The sequence below is a fragment of the Lissotriton helveticus genome, chromosome 6 (genome assembly GCF_964261635.1).
Source record: "Lissotriton helveticus chromosome 6, aLisHel1.1, whole genome shotgun sequence".
NCBI classification, from domain to species: domain Eukaryota; kingdom Metazoa; phylum Chordata; class Amphibia; order Caudata; family Salamandridae; genus Lissotriton; species Lissotriton helveticus.
In genome coordinates, this window is record NC_136067.1 from 1,034,806,840 (window position 1) to 1,034,829,320 (window position 22,481).

The 22,481-nt window shown below is 41.0% G+C and overlaps 1 pseudogene; it reads left to right on the plus strand.

Annotated features, from left to right (window-relative positions):
• LOC144762600 (uncharacterized) overlaps positions 1 to 22,481 on the plus strand; it is a 79,311-nt pseudogene that overhangs the window by 55,586 nt on the left and 1,244 nt on the right.

Sequence of the window (22,481 nt, forward strand, 5' to 3'; positions counted from 1 at the left end):
TTTAATGCTTTTTGCTCCGGACCCCAGTACCAGAGCTAAGGGGTCAGGATATTCCTACTCAGCCCCCTTTTCTTTTTTTGCAAAGTGTTTTTTTCAGGGACTTAGCTTATATTAGCCTTCATTAGTAAATTAGATAAAAAAGTGGCCCATCTACGCAAATTGGGGCAGTTTTGACCTTGCAAAGACACATTGTATAAGTGTTATGTAAGATATGGAAAACAGCATGGATGGGGAAGGCTAAGCAGGGCTTATCCTGTTGTGCTTAAGCACTGCTTTTGACACAGTTTCCCACAAGGTGCTTCTACGGTAACTACATGAGATTGGGGTTCAGGGCAGGGATTGGGCCTGGATCACTTATTTTTAAGAGATCAAACCTTTCCGGTTATATCTCCCCCTATTTATCCTATGATCGTCATTCAGGGCTCTGCCTAAGTCCCACAGTGTTCAATATCTATGCAAAGCCATTAGTTGATGTGGTGAAATCTTAAAGGATCTCTCTGGTATCGTAAGGAGATGGCACCCAGCTTATTGTATCTTTGTTTGCAGATTTCGCTGCCAATTGTCTAAACCATATGGCTATTATTGCCAACTGAATTCATGTTAATTGTTTGAAACCGAATGCCAATAAAATGGTGATTCTCGTGTTTGGTAAACATTTGCAACAATGGGGAGATCACTGGTAGCCTAATGTGTAATGGTCTCCCTGTGAGCCCAAATCTGTGGCAAAATATCTAGGTGTCTAGTTTTACAACTCGCTATCTTCCAAGTCACATGTCAATCTTTTGTCTGCAGTATGTGTTGGCACCTTCGAAAGCCTACAAACTATCATCGGCTTCTTTCACCCCCAAGTTCGGTGGATGGTTATCCAGTCTTTAATCAACTCTTGCCTGAATTACTGCAGCATCCTGTATTTGGTTTCCCCCAGGCTTGCTGAAAACAGGCCGCAAATTTTTAAGAATGCAGCAGCGAAACTACTTTTCCACCTGCCAAAATTCTATTCACTCTGTAAATTGCAGTGGTTCTGGATAGAGAAACACATTTGGTTTAAGGTTCTGACCATAGCCCACTGGATTATAAACAAACAGGGTGCTTCCAGTTTGCCCTCCTTCCTTCAACACTAGATATAGGTGGTCCCTCACCTCTATCTAGCTAGGACGCTCTTTCAGAGCGATAGCTCCAACCCTGATGACTGGGGATTGATAGCTGCCAATTGCCCCATACATAAAAAGCCAAAATTGGGGAGTTTCATTGCCGGACCAGGGCTTGTATTTCAATATGGGTGCTCCTCCCCGGTTTGTGCCACAGCGCACCTTAAACCAGGTGTGCCAGGTGCAAACAGAAAGTGCGCCCTATTATGGTGAATGCATTGCCCTCAGGGGAGCCGCAAAGTTGCACTGCCCTGGGGACAGTGCATTCAAGCGAAATATGGAGCGGCTGTCTCAAAGTTGCTCTGTGTTTCGCTGTGCAGGCAGCAACCTACCTGTACTTTCAAGGGGGGAGGAAGATCGCTTTGCACGCGGGTGCATTCAGCGAGTGCATCCACCTTCAAGGGCATGTCCAGGGGGATCAATGGCACCCCATTTCCCCCCTCCAGAGGGCTGCCTTTAGGAGGTGCACTGAAAATGCGCCACTTTTTTGTTGCGTAATTTCAGTGCACCTCCTAAAGGCATGTTTGCCTCTGCGCTCACATCCATAATATGGTGCAGGCGCAGAAGCAAAGTGATTCCCTCATTTGCATGGGGCCACTGCCCTATACAAATGAAGAAACACCCTCTAAAGATATCACTGGCATGACATGTACTCCAGCACTATCTGTATTACGGAAGGGGTCGCACAAGTATCTGCAGCTTCTTCTGTAAAACCAAAGGGCTCTGAGGGCACACATGCCAGTTGCACCCTGGCACACTATCTGTAACAGGGCCCCTGGACGGGCTTGACACTAGCATGCTGTTCTACTGAATCATCAAAGGCTTTGGAGAAGTCATCTCGTTCTGACCCAGGGGATAGAAAGTGAAAGCTGGCTGCCAAACGTTACTCTCAGTGTTACATTTGTCACAGTGATTACATATACTTCAGACAGTTACTACTTAAGGGGTTCAGTCCTTCTTTTTTGGAAAATCTAAAAAACTTACATTAGGGAAGAGCAGTTGTATGCTGTTTTGATGCGGCCATTTTTTGTGTAAAGATAATGTAATTTCTACTATGAGAGAGTTTACTTCTGAAATAAATACTATGGATGAAACGTTATGCCAGTCGGGGGGCAATCGTCACATGGTTCTGGGTTTTATTATGCACATAAGGACATTTCTGTACACAGCGAAGCTTTCAACAAGTTATTTTGGGGACCATGATGAGTCTACGGTGTTTATGTGTTTTTGTAGCAAGTCTTTAGGCGGTGTACATCATTAGAGACATAGCACTTTTATTCTAAAACATGTACATTTAACAAAAATAGCAACTAGAACCTCCACAACAGTGCTACAGTGTGTTCTGAGTGGAGATTATTCACCACAAATATGAGACAGCCCTTTATCATTAGTTCCCCTCAAAAGTGTACAGTTTGATCAAAAAAATGAATGGATGTATTGGTAAATAGGGATGTGCAAACCTGCGTACAATTCCCTCCCACAAATAGGTTTATTAAAATCTTCTCAAACATCGAAATGATTATTGGGGCCTTTGTAAATATGTTGGAATTAATGAACAATACTAGCAAACCCATGCTTTGGTGGGACGATTCCTGTTCAAACCATGTTTGGTGTGATTATTGTTCCTCAGATAAATTATATGCAAAAATGATGACATCAGTACGAACATTTTAGTAGGCTTTGTTTTGGGCAAAGTATGCCAATTTTTCAAGCTTTTGTGCCCAATATTCAACTTTCAACACCCGAGCCTAAAAGTGCTTAATTTTCCTTCTCTCTCTCTTGTAAAAATGATTTGGTGACAAACCCGCATTCCTGCCTTCACAGTTGTTTTGTTAAAATAAATATCTGAAAACCCTATTCAAGAAAAGCTTCTAAAATGCATCTAAAACGTATTTATTTATTTATATAGCACAACTAATACCCTGAGGCGTCTTGGCACTTGGCATCTAACCACATGACATCACTGAGATGCCAATTGAACGCTCGCGGTCTGAGTTTAGGAAACTATTAGTTAAATACCCAGGTCTTTAAACCTTTCCTAAAGGAGAGGAGGTCGGGCGAGTTTTTAACCTTAATAGGAAAATGGTTCCACAGTCTGGTCATGATGTTTACAAAGGTTTTACCACCCCAGTTCAGGAGTCGGGGTTTGGACACCTCCACAAGTTTATGAGAAGAGGCCCGAAGATTTCTTGACAGAGTATACCATTGGAAACGATCAATCAAAAAGGAGTACTTTACCAAAGCCATAGAGGAAGCCCAGCAAAAACAACAAATGGTCTTCTCTATAGTTAAGTCCTTCACTCATCCCAAAGCCCTCCTACCTGAAATTCCTCCATCCCAAACCCTATGCAACCAAATTGCTGATTTTTTTATAGATAAAATCGCTAACATTCAGAAAGATTTCCCTCAACCCCTTACTACCACCCATGACGCCGTTACAATTCCCTCCACCTTCGGCAGTTTCTCACCAGTTTCCCTTCAACAAACCCATAAGGCCATCTTGGCTTGCAAATCGGGAGCCCCCACGGACTCATGCCCCCCTAGCATTCTTCATCATCTCATCGAGGCTGTAAATCCCACGATTAACGCTATTATCAACGAATCCCTCGAATCAGGCATCGTTCCCGATGACTGGAAAAAGGCTATAGTAAAGCCTTTAATGAAGAAGCAAAACAAATCCCCCACTGACCTCACTAACATGCGCCCAATTTCTTTACTATCCGCGCTTGGCAAAATCACAGAGCAGCTAGTATACGGCGAGTTAAAAACCTTTGTAGAGAACAATCACCTTCTGCACCCCCAACAATCAGGATTCCGTCCCGGCCACTTCACTGAAACCGCCTTGATTGAATTATCTGATTCTATCAAGTTCTTGCAGGATGAGGGGAGACAGGCTGTACTCCTCCTGCTCGACCTAACAGCAGCGTTTGACACCATCTCGCATGTCATTCTTATCAACAGAATGCGCGAGATCGGTGTGACAGATACTGTGCTGACATGGATTACATCGTTCCTGTCCAATAGATCCCAAACGGTTTCACTAGGTCCCTACCTCTCCAGAGAAAGACCAATTACATCAGGAGTCCCCCAGGGGTCCATACTTAGCCCTCTTTTTTTTAACATTTATATGACCCCCCTCCTTGCACTGATAGAATCCCACGGAATCCTCGTTACATCGTATGCTGATGACACTCAACTTGTCGTCAACATCGATAAAAAATGCACAGATGCAGTCTTTAGATTTAAGAACTGTCTCTCCGAGGTCTTTCTATGGTTGAATAGTAACCCCCTCAGATGTAACAGTGCCAAGACTGAGATCATACCCCTAGGGAAAGACTTGTCCTTTCCCCCAAAAGACTGGTGGCCAAAAAACTCAGAAGCCCCGCCGAGTGCTGTTTCCTCGGCACGCAATCTTGGCATCCAATTCGACGCATCCCTCAGCTTTGATGACCATGTTCGCATCACTGCCGGGAGCTGTTTTAGTCTTATTAGAACACTGAAGAAATTCTTCGACTTCCTCCCCATCTCAGCCAGAAAATCAGTCGTGGTTGCTCTAGTCCTCTCCCGACTTGATTATTGCAACGGACTAATGGCAGGAGTGAAGAAGTCCACCCTGAGGAAACTGCAAAGTGTTCAACATGCGGCTGCCAGACTCGTTCTTAAACTCCCCAGAAGGTCCTCAGCCTCAGCAGCCCTCAACACCCTCCACTGGCTACCTCTTCACAAAAGAATTTTGTTTAAACTCCTATTCACTGTATTTAAAGCCACTAGAAAAACTGGTCCCTTGTATTTTACCAAGCGCTTTATGTACTACAATCCTACGCGCTGCCTGAGATCCTCAGGAACCCACCTTGTCGTTATCCCAAGATTTAAGTTAAAAACGCGAGGGGGGAAGACCTTTTCCTTCCTAGCATCAAGAGCTTGGAACAACCTCCCCGTTAACCTTAGGCTAGCTGCTACTGAGAGCCATTTCAGGAAACTCTTGAAAACCTGGGTATTCCAGCAATCCGACTCCTCAGTTTTCGCAGCCATCTGATTCATTCATCACTATGTTTCTTTTTCTGCACGCTCAGCGCCAAGATGCTCCTTCCGGAGCGATAGTCGCGCTTTACAAAATCCCATAAATATCAAATATCTTAGACAAATCTAGTGCAGAGACCACTGTATTTTTGTAATTCTGGTGGTATAAAAGGAAAAAATGTTATCAGAATTTTCAGTGTGTAAAAAGTGGATGATGTAAGTGCCTTCACGTGATGGGAGAAGGACAGGGAATTATCAAAAATGACTCCCAGATTCTTCACCTTAGTGGTTGGAATTGGAAGGGGACCCAACTCCACAGGCCACCAATTAGAGGACCAAAAGGATGGGTCTCTGCCTAAAAGTAAAACTTCGGTCTTATTAGAGTTTAACTTGAGGCAATTCTCCGACATCCATCTGCTCATATGTCGCGTGCAGGCGTGGAAGTTGTAGGCTGTGTCCTGAAATGGAGACAATAATCTGAGTATCCTCCGCGTATGATACCGTAGCAAAACTGTATGATTTACTCAATCTGGCCAGAGGTGTAACATGCACATTAAAAAGGGTTGGGCTCAATGACGACCCATGTGGGACCCCGCATGGGAGCTTAAATCTATGTGACCTGAAGCCATCCATTTGTATGAAATGTTCACAATCTGTCAGGAAGGATTTAAAAAGTGAATGGGCTGTGCATGCTATACCTATTTCTTGAAGGTGGCTTATCAAGAGGCTATGATCTACCTTATCAAACGCTGCTGAAAGATCCAGCAGTATCAGGGCAGCCATGCCTCCTTTATCTACTGAGTGCCTGATTTCTTCTGTCGCTGTGATCAAAGCAAGCTCAGTACTGTGCTCACTCCGGAAGCCCTACTGCGTTGAATCCAGTATATGGTTATTCTTAATGAAAGTGGATAGTTCTTGGTTCATGTATTTTTCAAGCAGTTTTGCTGGTAAAGGCAGACGGGTAATTGGACGATAGTTGCCTGGATCTGTTTTATCCAAGTTAGATTTTAAGAGTGGTAGAATGGAGGTCTTTTTCCGGATTTTAGGGAATGTCCCAGTTTTAATGGCTGAATATCTCTGTGAGGTGAAGTGCAGCTATCTCCACCACTGTGTGCATTATTTTAGGAGGACACAGATCCAAATGCGATCCGGCTTATGTGGTTTTAGTGGCTGAGAGAACTTAAGCTATGTGCTCATATGTGACAGGCAGAAAATCTAATAGTTGCGCCATACTGGAAGCCCTGGCATATTGGGGATTTTTTATTCTGCTCTTGTTGCATCAGATTGTGAAGAAAAGGTGCAATTGTCATTTGCAGGGCACAAGGGAAACATATCATAGATGCTAGAGACCTTTTAACAGAAAGAAGATGCAAGGGTGTTGCAAAAAGCTTGACCTATTACAATATGTCGAGCCTCCTGTGTGCGGCTAAGTTTCTGGACCATAGCAAAAAGTTCTTTGAAATTATTCTTTGCACCTTCAATATTCTCCGAGAATTAGTTGATTTTAGTTTTATGGATCATTTTTTTATATTGCATCAGTAATTTCTTATAAGATTCTTTTTCCTTGGAGTCGTACAACTGCCTCCCACGCCTTTCTTGTCTGCGACATTGCCTCCTAAGAAGCCTTAGCTCCTCTGAAAACCAAGGTTCAGTGGGGGCCGTCCTGCTAATTTTCCCTGATTTCAGAGGGATTGTTGCTTGTGCTGATGAGGCAATCCAACTGTGATAATCTAGTGATGCTGTCTCTTGAACTTGCGATAGACAGGGTCTGCTCATGTCTAGTTAGGTATTAAACTTAATTCTATCCAAGCAATGCCATTGATATCTCCTCAGACTTCTAACTGGGAAAGGCCTGTTGCCAGCTGTAGAAGGCAATGTGAGCATTAGCATAACCGCTACATGGTCATACCAATGTAGTTGCAGGTTATTATTCAATTTCAGAAAAGGACAGTCTGTAAAAACGGTGTCCAGAAGGTGCCCAGCTCTATGGGTGGGGCCTCCCGTAACCTGTTCTAAACGGTTGTATGTTCTTACAACGCATTCCGTTGCAACGCATGCTTTTACCACGCATGCGTTACAACGGAATGTTTTTTTACGCATAACCTTAACCTCGATTTCTTCCGTGGTGACGTCGGACGTCGTTAAGAGGATGCGGAAGTTCTTTTCTGTTTCCTCTTAAACGACGCCGTTTTCCTGCACATCTCGACGTTTCTTCTAGTGAGTTTTTTTTATTGGGGGGTAGACCCCCCCAAGCCCCCCTTTTTTTAACCCTTTACCACACATGCCTTTACTACGTACCTCGTAGTAAAGGTATGCGTGGTAAAGGCTTTCGTAGTAACCACGCATGCGTTGTAATTCATGCGTGGTTAAGGTATTCGTGGAAACGGCCTCGTTGTAGTGGCCGTTTCCCGTTCTAAACCTGCACTGGTCAGCAGATTCATAAGGGCACGAGAGTCTTTGTTTTGAAGGTTATCCAGCTGTACATTAAATTCCCTGATAATAGTGTAATCCTGGGAGTTAAATTTATGTCCAAGTAACTGCCCCATGCTATGGGTGAAACTAGCCCTAGGCCCTGGAGGGCGTTAGACCAGCAGCCCAATAAAGGTGTAAATGTGATTAATGACTATATTGAAGGATAGCACTTCCAAATCCGGGCCTGTACGGATCTCTTCAAAGATGCTTTCAAATAGTCCCGATAGATTATGGCCAACCCTCCTCCTTTTTTCCCCTATACGATCTTTCCTGGTGATTGAAAACCCGGGTGGGATTGCCACCACCAGATCTGGTCCAGAGGTCTCATCGGCCCAAGATTGGACGACAAATATTATTTCGAGGGCATGCGCTTCTGCGAAATTTGCAAAATCGTATTTGTGTTTAATCAGTGAACGTGTATCCGAGAGGGCACAAGATATCCATTGTGAAGCCCTGTTTTCCATAGAATCAGATACATCCTTTCCTCTTCCTTTCTGGGGCTTTCTGGGATGACTATTAGTGTAAAGTGTACTTTTACTTTTTGTAAGCATGAGTTTACAGAAGGGGCAAGTCTGTGTCCCAAGGCTGTTGCCACAGTTAAAAACGACCAGGGCAGCGCGGGTTAATACTAGATAGCTCAAAAAGCTTACTCCATGAGTATGAGCTCATGGTTTCCATATGGATCCGAATCCGGCAGAGCGGCTGGCTGGCGAAATTTAGGAACATTCTTTCAAATAAAATCAAGTGACCTAGGTGAGCGAAGCTCAGAATTCTATATAAAATTCTACTAAATAAATACTAAATAAAAATGCACCTCTGCACATTTGTTACTCTAAAGGCGAGGCTATCCGTTTATCCATGAGGCTCCTTTGTTTTCCACTGACCGACCCTATCAATGAATCCTATGTGTATCACCATTTAGGAGCCATCCATTTGCAAGGGCGTCTGCAAGAATTTGTTTTTGAGACCGAGACCAAAATTATTAGTTGTAGTTGATTCTAACAATAAAAACAAAAATGAGTCTTTTGTCATTCAGTTTCTCTGAACTATTTGTAGTTTTTTGGTTCCAAAAAAACTACAGCTTGTATTCAAGCCTAGGAAGTTCACCTCAGTGAAAGTTAGATTGAGCAGTTCTGTAATACTTCAGTGGTACAGTACCATACGTCATTTCCGTGTTTTAAAATTAAACACATTCGTCAATGAATTCTCTCGAAAGTTAGAGATAGTGTCTGTAAGTGTCTATTTTTAATTACTTATTTCTATAACAGTGCTTCATCGTGTACTTCTGCCCATTCTAAGCACTGTAAAAACAGTTAATTTCTCTTAACCAATGTAATGGGACCAAAATGGTGTTCTCTACGTCGAACTGTACAATATATTAATAAAGTCAATCTCAATCGCAAAAAAAGAAATGGTACTGGTGAAAGTGGCCAGAGAGGGACAACAAACAGGGCGCCAGCAGGCTTGAAGCGTGGGCCTAGGATTATTTTTATACTTTGTTTGACAGACACTTCTGGAAATGTCTTCTTGTTTTACGTCGTCAGCAGAGCTCTCAGGCAAAGTTCCTTACGTATCTTTAAATACTGCTAAGCTGAAAGGCATTTGCTCTCCCACCCTCTCGGCAAGAATCATGGGGTCAGGCTTGGCAAGAATGACTATTATTTTTTTTTCTTTTTTAAGAGAACAGCTGTCCTGGGTGCCTCAGCCCACCCTGGTTTGCTAGAAATAAAGCAAGGGCCAGGAGTAAGAAGGGATAACAAAAAAAAAGTCTTCTTATTAATTTGAGGTAAACAGCATGTCAGAAGCTCACATTGGTCCTTCGTGCCTATGCCCTGACATTTCCACAAAGAGCTTAATTGCTTGCACGGGCCACAAGGGTATGTTCTTTTTTTAAATTGCATATGCTGCCTGCCAAATACTAGCTTGGGCTTGCTGCAAGTGGTTTTTAAATCAGCAGCAGCCCCTGCTATTTTGAGCTCTGTCACAGCTTGAAGGTTTTTTTTTGTATTTATTATTTTGATGATCAAGTCAATCAGGGTCCGAGGATTTTGAGTTCAGATGAGTTCCACTAAAGTGTCCTGCTTACCGAGAAAACCAGAGACTTTGTAGCGAGAAAAGATTGTCTGCAACGACTCTATGGTCTGGGGATATTCGTAAAGAACTGCATGTTTGTAGACATCTAGAGAAATGCAAACTCCACTGATCTCGTGTCAATGTCTCATGATGCCTCAGTGTACTAACATATGAAATTATATAGATTCCACCAGTGCCAATTAGATTTTGCACCTACATTTGAACTGAAATGTTGTCCAATTGACCAGTGCTACATGTGGTTATGCACTTGTGAGTCAATGCAAATGATTTTCATAGGTTTGAGACAATGTATATAAATGAACCGCCGACCTGAGTGTATTTATTACTAGACAGGTCAGTCAAGCTTTAAATCTTTATACAGCAAAGCTGCATATTTAACATAAACCTTTTCAAAATAAAGGTCTACAGCACCCCAATATTTTTCCTCAAACAAAGATGTTCTCAAAGTTAAGGGGCGCAGGATGGGACGTTCGAGTAGTTGACAGTGTAGAATAAAACGTCAATGCAATTTTTCCTTTTTTGGGTACGTTTTTAGTTGAAAAATGAAAATAGAATTATTTGATCCCAAAACAAATTCCAGACTTTAAGATGTGCTGCTTTGGTTTATAATGATTTATCATAGCACAAAAAATTGTTCTTGAAGCTTGACCCCGGTTTGGTGTTTTAAGCAATAAAGCAAAGTGCATTCATTGCTGTGTATATTTGGGTTTTGCAATTACTATTTTTAACATTAGTATTTTAAACGTTATCCTTGTAAATTTAAAAGAAAACAAAATAAAATAAGTGTCAAAATGTCATTCAATTTACCTAAAAAAAAGGAACACCTCTACCATTGACATGTTTACGCTGTGACCTTTGCCTGAGAAACTCAATGCTTGAATGTCACAAGATTTTCTAAAGTTTAATCCGCAAAAAACAGTTCCTTCTCATCACTCTCCAGCACAGAGATAAGCGCGAGACTGCACTTTTATACATATTGAATACAAAAGGCACCCACTGTCACTTCCCTCACAGTAAAATATCTGGCTTTTATCTCAGACACTACAGTAAATCTCATTCTCTCACACAAACCAAAAGGACAAAAGTCTGACAACTTCTTCCTTCATGCCTTGAAAAAGTTAAAACATCTAGGGCCATATGTATCAAGCTAATTAGCATTCGCAAAGGCCGAAATTGTGCGAATTTCGGCCTTTGCGAATGCTAATTAGACAAATGGTATGTATCAAGCATGTTTGATGCAAAATAAGGAATAGCAAAATTTGCTATTCCTTATTTTGCGATTGCACTTAAGGAATCACAAATTTTGCGATTCCTTAAATGCAATGTATCAAACAAAAAATATGCAAAAAATGCTATTAAGGATTAGCAAATTACCACCAACTTCTAGTTGGTGGTAATTTGCGAATTCTTTTCAAAAAGCTTTTTTCCAAAAAACAAAAGGTGCCATATGACGCCCATACATGCCCTTAGGGCATGTATGTGCGCCATATGCCCCCAAATGTCTTTTTCAGGGGTGCAGCAGGGTGTTCTTGAGACACCCCTGCACCCTTGGAAAAATTCCTAATTTGCGATTAGCAAATTGCTAATCGCAAATTGCACTTTCATTCCTATGGGCCTCCTGGCCCATGGAAATGAATGGCTAATTTGCGATTAGCAATTTGCTAATCGCAAATTAGGAATGCTAAGGAATCGCTATTGAAAAGCAATTTTGTACATACATACCGTTTTGCATTTCCTAAATAGCGATTCCTTAAAATTCGCTATTTAGGAAATGCAAAATAGTTTGATGATACATATGGCCCCTAATCTCTCTGCACCACCTGAAAACTTCAGTATAAGCCCTCATCCATTTGAATCTTTGTTTTTGGAATCCAGTCCTGGGTGGTACCCCACACTCCAGTGGTGGCTGGCACTGGTAAGAGTGGTAAGGCGGCGGGCAGGGCAAGGTGGGGAGGTTCAGGTAAGTCAACATACGATGGGAGAAGTCAAATTAAATTAAAAAAATAAAACCACTTACCCTGCGCTCGCAAACTCGTAAATGTGGCGAGCGCAAGGTAAGTGGTTTTATTTTATTAATTTAATTTTACTTCCCCCATTGTATGTCAGCGTATATGACCACCACCCCACCGCGCCCTACCGCCTCACCGCTCTTACCTGTGCCAGCCGCTACTGCCACAATCCCCGACTCTCTCCAATCAAGACAATTCCACATTCCTCTGCGAGATGTATCCAAAAGTAACCACACCTCTCCAATTCTCTGTGATCTTCATTGACTGTTTCTTAGTTCTGGAATTATTTTTTAAATGTGTTTCTTCTTCTACAAAATCATTCACTAGAATCATCAACCCTCCAACTTATCCAATTTACCCACCATCGTGTGCAGACACAGATTCTTCACACATTGCAACACAGAAATACACCTTACTAGGCTGAAATACGCGAAAGGCGAAGGCAGGAATGTGCCATACTTAAAATAATATGGTGGATTCCTGTCCTCTCTTTGCTCTGGTGCACAAGGGTCTGCCTTCCGCCAAAGCAGACATCCTAGCGCCATGGTGTAAAGGGTGCCTGTGCTGTAGGCAGGATTGTTTTTGTGCAGGAATGGGAAGCACTTTCCTTCCTAAAAACAATCCTCAGGAGCATTTTGCTCTTTCTAAGTGTGCTGCAAAATGCAGCACTCTTAAAAAGAGGAAGCCAGGAGGAGAAATAAAGATGTTTTTCCTCTTTGTGCCTCTGGTGGGTAGGTGAATAATTCTGAAGCATTCCCAGGTACACATGTGATAGCAAATCCGGGAATGCATCAGAATACATAGGTGGAAACATGGTAACACCTACCCTCCACCCACACAATACCCACCCTATGCAGTGTAACGCAAGCAGCTACTGTCGTTACACCAGATTTAACAAGCCACGTAGTGGGGCCATGCTTGGCAAAGCTGAATCTAGGTTTTGAATCCCCCTGGATCGCCTTGCGTGACGCAAGGGCGACCAAAACAATGATACAGTAGCCCCCAAGTCTCAGAAGTCGAAACTTCCTGCAGCGCGATGTACCATTGCTCATAATCTGATTTGGACAAGGCATTCTTTCACAACTACTATTACTATTACTTGGCATGCTTAGACCGTTAACATAAGAATCCAAAAATAAAATCCTCTTTTAGAAAACACATAGTCCACACCTGCTCCACCTATGTTTGCACTCAGCATTTCTCCTTCTCATCATAACTCAGTTTTCAAAGTTTCCTGCTTCGTGACTCATGTTTCATGTTCTAAACAAGTGAAATCTGAAATGTAACTTCATCAGGCATGTACTTCTTCATCTGACATGTTTTCACTCTCTGCTTTAAGCTGATCCGAGTTTGTTGTAAAGCACCCGTATAACCGCAATAGAGCAGAAGTGCTTGAAAGTCCTTGAAATAAATAAATGAACACATAAATATTGGTGTTTTATTGCATTGCATGTGTAGCCATTTTCAATACATTTTAGACATTCTGGCCATACGTAGGTAATCTACATTTACCAATTCTAAAATACGGAATTTTACCGATTCTGTATTTTCGAATCGGTAAATGCTATGTAGGAAAAAAATCGGTAAATTTTACCAAAACGGTAAAAAAAGGTAATGACCGATTCGGTATTTACCAATTCGGTAATTCCCATTCATTCCTATGGGCCTGGAATTGCAATAAATTGCAATAAATTGCTTTTTTAACGGTTTTCGATAATTACCACCAACTTGTAGTTGGTGGTAAATAACGAATCCTGAAATGAGAAGGATTTTAAGAATTCGGTAATATACTGATTCCTTAAATTACCCATTCGGTAAATTACCGAATCCTTAAATTTAGCCCCTACATCTCAAATGCCCAATAACGGTCGGTAACGGCCGAAATTCGGTAATTTCGGCCATTACCGACCGGTATTGGGCCTCCTACAGATAGCCCTCTAAGTTTGCAATGTGACAATATTTTGGAATTAATACCCCCACATGGTAGGAATAAACTGCTTGTTGGTGCAATGTGGTGTGTGTGTGTGTGTGTGTGTATATAAATAATGGATTTTTAATAATTCACACACGTATCTTAGTATCTGGTATCGGGGACGTATTTTAGGAGGTGTAAAAGTATGTATTTTGTTTACAGGCAGAATTGTGACCGACACCCATTTCATTATGCCGATGTACATGTAATTTAAGCTGTAACATAGGGCTGTGAGGTTTGAGAAATATATTTGGTGTTTTACAGTGTACAATTTCCCTACTCATATCCGATAACATATTAATTGGTTGAGGCACTTTAAAAATGTTCGCACTATCGATTCAGAGTAAACTGGATGATGATCCAGCTTGAATGCCACCACCTGTGTCCTGGTGGTATGATGAAGAAAGAAAATGATGACTATTTTCCCAGTGCTCAAGAAGCATGTGTCGCAGTGTCATGGGTCATTTTCTGCAGACAGTGTGCTTGTCCTAACCTCCTTTTCTCATGTATCTCTTTATCTCTTTCTCCTCTAAAGGAACATTTACAATATTTTACAACTTTTACCTCTCATTTTCTCATAAAATTTTCCAACTTTTTAAAATATATTCCTGCTTTTCTTCTATGTAAAATATGCTACTATTGCTTACAATAGTGTTATAGGAAATTATTAAGTAAATAGTTCGGTTTACCATGGTTGGTCTCTGGTAGGTCTTTCTCCTTATGTTTCTAACACAGCCAGGGACACTGGCAGCATGTTACACTGGGCTTTGCAGTGATACAGTGTTACTCTATTTTCTCTTCTAAGACAGCACTTGGTTTCTTGGGAAAGGAAGGGCGAGGCAATGATCATTAGAGGTCCTAGAATAGCAGGAGGCAGCAATTAAAGATTTAAGGGCGCTGGCCCACCCTCCAGGCATTTGCCTAATACAATAAGTGGCCAGAATGCCCCTGTCAGGTGCTCAGAGGAGTGAGGTCTGTGTTTTACTAACCAACTGTCAATATCTGAAACCTTTTGGACTTTTGGGTTCGACCCACAATTGCCATGCATGCCCTTGAAAAATCCTTTGACATTACCATTTTGTAAAAATTACACAATTAGCCATATCACTTTCTTAAGGCCTAAGTAATGATTTGACTGAATACATCCTTTATTTGCAACATACATTATGCACACGGAGTGGGGGGCACTTATGACAGAAGCAAACACATTAGTACGTTGAATATATCTGCATTTTTTAATTTTCAGTATTTCAAGTATGTTTGGTAAATTTCATAACCTGCCCGCTTGATAGAATAAATTCTTTAAGTAAGCGTCTCACTTTTACGTCACATTTGTTTTTATTAGGTATTGTTAAAAGTATAGTGCTCAATCTACCAGTACTTCGCTCTTCTGGAGTTTACTCAAGGCTTTAGTGTAACCACAGGACAAATAGTGAAGTAAGGTTTTATTGTTCCTTTAGCTAACTATTCTTGTTCTAATAGTCTTAGACCCGCTTCATTGTTAAAGGTCCACGCCTTCAGCTCAGGCCTTTAACGCTGGAGCTGGCCTTTAATGGCCAGTGGAGCCCACTACAGCAGACTCTAAGGCTATATTAACTCCAAAATTTTGTATTAAACCTACTCAGGAACGTGCTTGCCTGCTGTCTTACAGGTAGATTCTCAACTAGGTACGAGTGGAAATGTGGTCATATTTTTTATGGTATATTAATGATTAATTTATTTAAGCAGCATATAGTAAATTCTTTGGCACAACTGTGATCTGCTCAGGCAAAAGATTTTCAAAACTCATGGATCATCTTTCATTTGCTTAGTCTAAGTCAAAATAAAGAACAATGTTTCTCTTTTTGTGAGTAGAACTGTGGGGTTCTGTACCCAAACCCTCAAAACTCGATGACAAATCAACATGACTCTGGTTGCATATAAATTCTCTATTGCATGGTATTGTATTGGTAATCTCAATAGCATTGCTGCCCATGGTACAGCTAGATTGGATATCTGAATTATGCACACACCTATACTACCACTAGTCCAGCTGTACCCTTTCTTCGTGGAAAGCTTCATGGACAGCAGTTGTTACTACTTGAGTGCTACTAGGCAAAATCCTCACTAACTATTCCAGTAATTTTTTTAATTGAGTCTCGGTGATTTATAATATTCAGTTGTGGCATGAGATAGATTACGGTGCTTCCTAGAGCATAGAATTTGTGAATGTGCGGAAATAAGGTTTCTGAAATTGTGTTTCATTTAGGCCCTAACTCAAAACCATATTTTATTATGTTTACGCCTTTCTGAACTGTTCTCTATTCTTTTTTCTTTGCATCCTTCTACTTTACTTATCCTTTAAAATCAGAATATTTGGTTCCCTGCTTCAAATTTTTTACTTCTTAGCAACTATACATGATTTCTTGTAGAGCTGCGTGAAGTGGGATGGTTTCGTCACAAACTTGTGAACTTCATCACTGGCTTCTCAAACAGAAGCAGTTTACCGGGGGACTAACTCTGCAAAAAAACACTTTGCACTGTCATTTTATTGAATAAAAGATTTTTCTTGAAATATCCTCAACAACAACTTGTTTTTACTCGAATTTCGCCCACAGGTAACATTCTGTAGAGCTGACAAATCTTGAAAACAATGTAAGTTCCAAAGTTTCACATTTTTACAAAACGTGATGGACAACAAGAGAATTTTCCCGACCTCTGTGTTAGTCTCTAATCAATGTAGAACGTTCAAATTTAAATAAAAACATAATTTGTTAGATCTTATTTGAACTTAGAACAACCAATTGCTGAACTAAGCTGCCTAACAGTGGATCTTCGCCAGTGTTGTTTTCTGCACTGGTTGCGTAAAATGCACAATTAATGCTGTATGATCCCTTTGGAAATATACTGTCAGCAGCAGAGTCCAGCTTTGTAGTCACTTTTTTTGCACCTCAACTGCAATGTCTGCCTAAATATTAACCATCCATGACCTCTTAGAGCCATTATGTCCTGCCTGAGTTGTCCACCTTCTTCTCAGTTGATCCTGAAAAGGCCTTTCTTCGGTCCCTTCATGGTTCATGTTGATCTTGGTGCGGTGCTAGGACATACACTTTTCTCTGTAGGATGCTGGACAAAATCAACAGTAATACCACATTACATACTGTGTTTGGTTATGGGCTTGCCGATCCTCTTCATACTATGAGCAGACTGCAATAAAAAGAATGTCTAAAGAAAGTAAGATACATTTTCACATAAAAACAAAAATTTAAGGTAATCCAGATGAGATTATATTTTTTTAGGATTGAAAACTTTATTGTAAGATATTTATTATAGAAGGATACCCATCAACTATGACATTTTAATATACCTATATAATATTTTTAACAAAATATTTTAAATAAATAACAAAGTTGTGCAAAGTCATGCACTGTCTACATATCTAGTTATGATAGAAAGAGACATGTTAACAATAAACAATTCTTTGATATAGTATTACAAATGGTTAAAAAGGAGGGTTTCTAAGGAAGGGAACGAATATAGTATTGGAGTGTAATAAATAAGAATAAATACATTATTGGAATTTTTAATATAGCCTAAAAAGATGTAGAATGCATGTAAATTCATGAAACGTGTGAAGTATATACCGTTTGAGGTGATTTGAGAAGTTAATACTGAACTGTTAGTGAATTATGGTAGTAAGAGGACTAAACACAATTTTAAGTGTAACCAAAAAGCTAAAATCATTTAAATCGTATTTTACGCCACTCTTCGGGGAAACATGCCTAAATTACTTTCCACTCATAATCATAAAAATTGTTTGGGGAGCAGAGAAATAAAGTTTAAATTATCTCACTGAACTCTGGATGCAGAAACATAGCTTTGAAGAAATGCTGGATGTGTTCCTTTTTACATGCAAGTTACCTTGGTTGGTTTGTGGGTCAACCAAAGAAATCTCTGTGAAACCTGCTGACAACAGGTTCAACTTCAATCAGGACTTAATCAGCCTTTAATCTTTAATGTCAAGGTTAATGAATTGAGTACCACCAATCACCAGTAATGTATGCTGTGCATAGTGTAGTTAAACAGCAAAGCTGTGATAACTGGCTCTAAATGCAAAATGTTTTGCATATTTTCTTAATATGTCTGTCCAAAAACATATCACAGTTTACGATGTCAAGGAAAAAAGTACACAATGTGATCGCCACAGAGTTACAGGTCTAACACAAGGAGCTGCATATGTTAGGGATAGCAAAAATCAGGGAGGCAGGCTTCACATTAAGGGGGTCATTAGGATGGCGGATTTCCTGCATACTCCGGGCCGGCGGAAGCCACCGCCGGCCCGGAGTATGCGGGAAATCCGCCGAGGAGGCCTGAAAGACCCACCGCCAAATCAGGATGGCTGGTGGGTCTCCCAATCCGTCCGCCGCTTTTCCACCGTGGTCGGAAGGCGACCACGGCGGAAAAGCAATAACATGGCTGGCGGTGTCTATCAGACACCGCCAGCCATATTAGGATGCAGGGTGAGTCATGCTTTTCCGCGGCGGCTTTTCCGCCGTGGAAAAGCATACGGACAGTCACTTTGGGGGCCCGTTGCGGGCCCCCTGGGTGAAGGTTGCGTGGGGGGTGCACATGGGGGGTACCTATGGTACCCCCCTGCCCTTGCGTGCACGAAGCGGCAGGCACCACGCGGTGCCTGCCGCTTTGTGCATGCAAATGCACACCTTTCGTTTTTTGCATTGCGGCGGATGCTGCTTCAAGCAGCATCCGCCGCAATGTAAAACATACAGGATGTGACCGCCAGGGTGGCGGTCACATCCTACTTGCTATGGAGGGACCGCCGCTGCCCATGCGGACGGTCCCTCAAACTCAGGGGTGGCGGACGGACGCAAGTCCGTCCGCCATCCTAATGACCCCCTAAATATGGGATACAGTACCTGGAACCTTACAAAATCAGGCTCTGCTCATTTCAAGGAGTCACATGGCATCACACAGAACAAGGCCACATGTGAAGTCCTGTGGATTCACAGTATGGGGTATAGTTACTAATATATCACAAAACGTAGCTCAACAAGCAAAGTTGCCATGCTGTGTAGCTTGAGAGGAAGAGAGCTAGACCATGCCATGTCTACCAAGATATGGAGCTATTGTTCTTTTCATAGAGCTGGTGCAGGTTGTCTAGTTCCAGGGATACACTTTTGTGCAATAGTTAACAGGTGTGTGCATACTCTCTGGTGTAGGTTTCATGGGTACCCTTCCACTTGGAAGTACTATGCTAAGACTAACTTTAAAACTTTTCCGACTTGTATGTGTGCTGTACATTGCAGCACACATTCAAAGTTGAAAACGTTTGGAGAAATACAAATATTTCACCATTTTAATGCCTGTTTTGAAGCAATGTTTTTCTATGCACACAGCCCTGACTACCATCTTTACAAGATAGGTATTTGCATCAAAACCTTAATAGTGGTAGCATGGAAACGCCTATATTTCACCCGTGTGTCGACCCTTTGCGCTGAAAATTAAAACCCAAGTCAACACTTCGCAATGGTTTGCCCCACTTTTGTGATGAAAACCCAGTACAAATTGTTAGGGCATCTGCCCAAAACTCTTGCGAAGTTTTATTCAAACTGATGTACGGTCTAAGAGAATTAATTTTATATACAATAGAACAACACTAGTATTGCTCAATAAAGCTTTAAATTGAACACTCTAAAAGAGCGATCTCACTGGTCTCCTACTTAAAAAGAAAATCATAAATAACATACATATATTTTATTATTTTCTTTTTAGTATATACATATATATAAATAGAGGGACTTTGAGTGACCCCTCTTCAACCATTGGTCTGCTTAACTGTCACTCACATTTTGCTTTCGCCCATGACAGTATACATCTTGGGCCAATGGTTCAGACTTTTTCCTCCATTAGCTCTTTGGCACTGTGAGTGACAGCATTTTGCTTGATTGCATGGACACGTTTGCCTATAAATAAGTGAGCTTTAGCTCCTGGGGGGATGAGTTAATACTGTACTTTAACAATGCTTGTGTTCTTTCTTATCGTTAACCTGTCTCTAAAAGTCATTTGTGTCACCTTGTGTGCTTAAACTATGTCTTCAGGTTACAGCAATCCACAGACAATTTTACTTTTTCTTTTTAGCAACAAATATGTTTTTTTCACTGTGATGGGCGATAATGTAAAAAGGTTTTAAATACATGTTGTAAATATGCTTTAGAATACCACTGATACCATGATATTTCTTTCTAGACCTTTTTTGGTGCGTGATATTTCTGGCCCAGTCAGAATAAGGGCCTAGTGTGGACTGGAGAAAACTTTATCAATTGGGTTTACTATTACACAAATAGACAAACCAAATAAGCCTTTTCACAAGTGCAAAGTAAAGTTAATGTAATCATGCCCAGCGCCTGGGAACCACCGACTGACTGCAGAATATGCAGGTTTTTTTATGCTGGATCTTTTAGCAGAGCTCGATTCCTTTTCTTTCGCGGTACTAAATTAGGCGCAGATTTTCATGTGAAGCGAGGCACGTGTCTTCACGCATGTTCAGGTTTATTTTTCCAAAGCTGAGGCCTCTGCAGGGGCTTGACCAGTGACCCTGAAGTTTAGCAGCCTCCCGGCGATCTATATTTATCTCGGGTTCCATTTTCATGACGCTTCGCAATGGTTGACCCTCCCCACACACACGTATTACCAAAACGAAGGCAGATCAATCAAGTTTTGTTCTGTCAGACTTTCTTCAAAATGTCTGTCACCTCCAGATCTAAAATACGTGAAGATTGTTTCACGTTATGCCAAGAAAAGCCGTGCAATAGCCTCGATATGATGCAACCCATTCCCGCCATATTGTGTGGCCTCGTGCCATCCGCAGGTTCATCGTTGGGATACGGGTTCTCACCATTTGCTCTCTTTACAGGGTGGTCCCATGTTCCTCTTCTCAAGTGTTGAATGTTTTCTCAGTTGTCTAGTTTTCATTCACTCTTAACATAGGCATCTAATGGCTTTCACTTGCCTTATGTTAAGTGTATTTTTGGATACAAATAACCTTTTCTTCTCTCCAGTCAAGTTCTTAGTCGGAAAGTGTGGCATCCATAAACGTGTAAAGTTCAGAATTCAGTTTTATGTGAAAATGGAGTAGTTTCCCTTTGTTTTACCAGTTGCATGAATGATGTATTTATGAGCTACCTTTCTCGAAAAAAGGCAAAGGGCCCAGATTTAAGAGTGTGTATTTGATTAAAACCTATCGCAGCAACAAAATACAACAAGTTGCATTCCATCATCTATATGATGTGATGTCCATCGAATTTCAAGACTGGTGGTTTCGAATAATCGTCATTTAAGAAAATGTGGCCGTAAAGATTCATGATGGAGGAGGAAGGTGGCAAAGAGATTGTGCCAGTCACAGAAGTGAGAGGGATTTCATTTTCATCTATTGCTCTTTCAAGTTGGAATCCAGCCTTTTGCATGTCAGAACATCGCGTACCGAATTACTGCATGACAAGCATTGTTGAAATACATATTGTCACATTGGGTGTAGATTTTCTATTATTCAATCCAATGGAGCGATATTTTTGCAAACCATATTTAGGACACAATATTTATGTCAGACAATATTCTGATAATGACATTCTGGTGCCATAGATCCATATTGCGTTATGCCCTATTCTTTCCTTCTTGCTTGTTATGAATTATTTGGATTTTTATTTTATTTGTTTTTTTTAACATGTCTGTTTTCTTTCTTTTTTGTGCAGTCTTGTGCTTCATCTAAAGTGCACTTCTAAATATGCCCACACGCACAGTGCTCAAAGCAACGATACATAATCGAGGACTCCATGTTTCATGTGCCTCCCCATCTTCCAAAGAATCTTAAGATGATTCCTTGAGTTTAGCACTGGGACAACGCAAGGCTATGTGATAGAAATACAAGAACTTACTGGTAATATTTTCTCTCATAGATATTACGTACTATGGGCATTGCCTGATGTGGGTCCATATTGTCCTGTCAAAGTGATGCACCAAGAAGAGGTGCCAGCAGAGAGGGTGGAGGGAACACAGTGTTTATTTTGTTTACCTATTTTATGTTTTTTCCAAGAGGGCTCTTACTGCCTACCACCAGAGGTCATTTTCAAGGGGTGTTTAACGTTCTTACTTAACCTTCTTATATTGAAAATTAGATAAAGGATGTTCCCGGTGTGGAGTGCCTGCAGCCAGACTTTTAGTATCTAAATGTAATTTTAGGATTTTTTTGGCCAACATAAATCTGAGACTGATTGTGTTCCCATGCAGATGAGATGCTTTCTAGTAGCTCAAATGAATGCCATCATTTGAGGCAGGATCCAAATGATTTCCAAATGGTTGATTCTTTCTCTCTGGCTGAAATGAGATACTAAAGGATGGGATGGAATGAAAGCCAAAGAAAGACTCAGTGGTTAACAAATTTTGAATCATGCACGCATATCCATCACTTTTTTATTCTTTCCAAGAGCGAGTGGGAAGTCAACCACATTTGCTATGAGAATTTGAGAGAGGTCAATGGGAAGATAATGTGCAAGACATTAAAAAGGTCATTAAAACAGGACAGAGGAGAAACTGTATGGTGACTCTGTACCAGATGATGTATAGGTGAGGTGTGGCAGCATGGAGCTTTGCAAAACCCGAAGAACAGAATGGGACTATTCAACATTTTTGTAGAAGAACCTGAAGATTAAACAATGGCAAAATATCTATTTTTGTCTACTCCAAAGGCTGTTTGTTGTTTTCTAAGATGAAAAA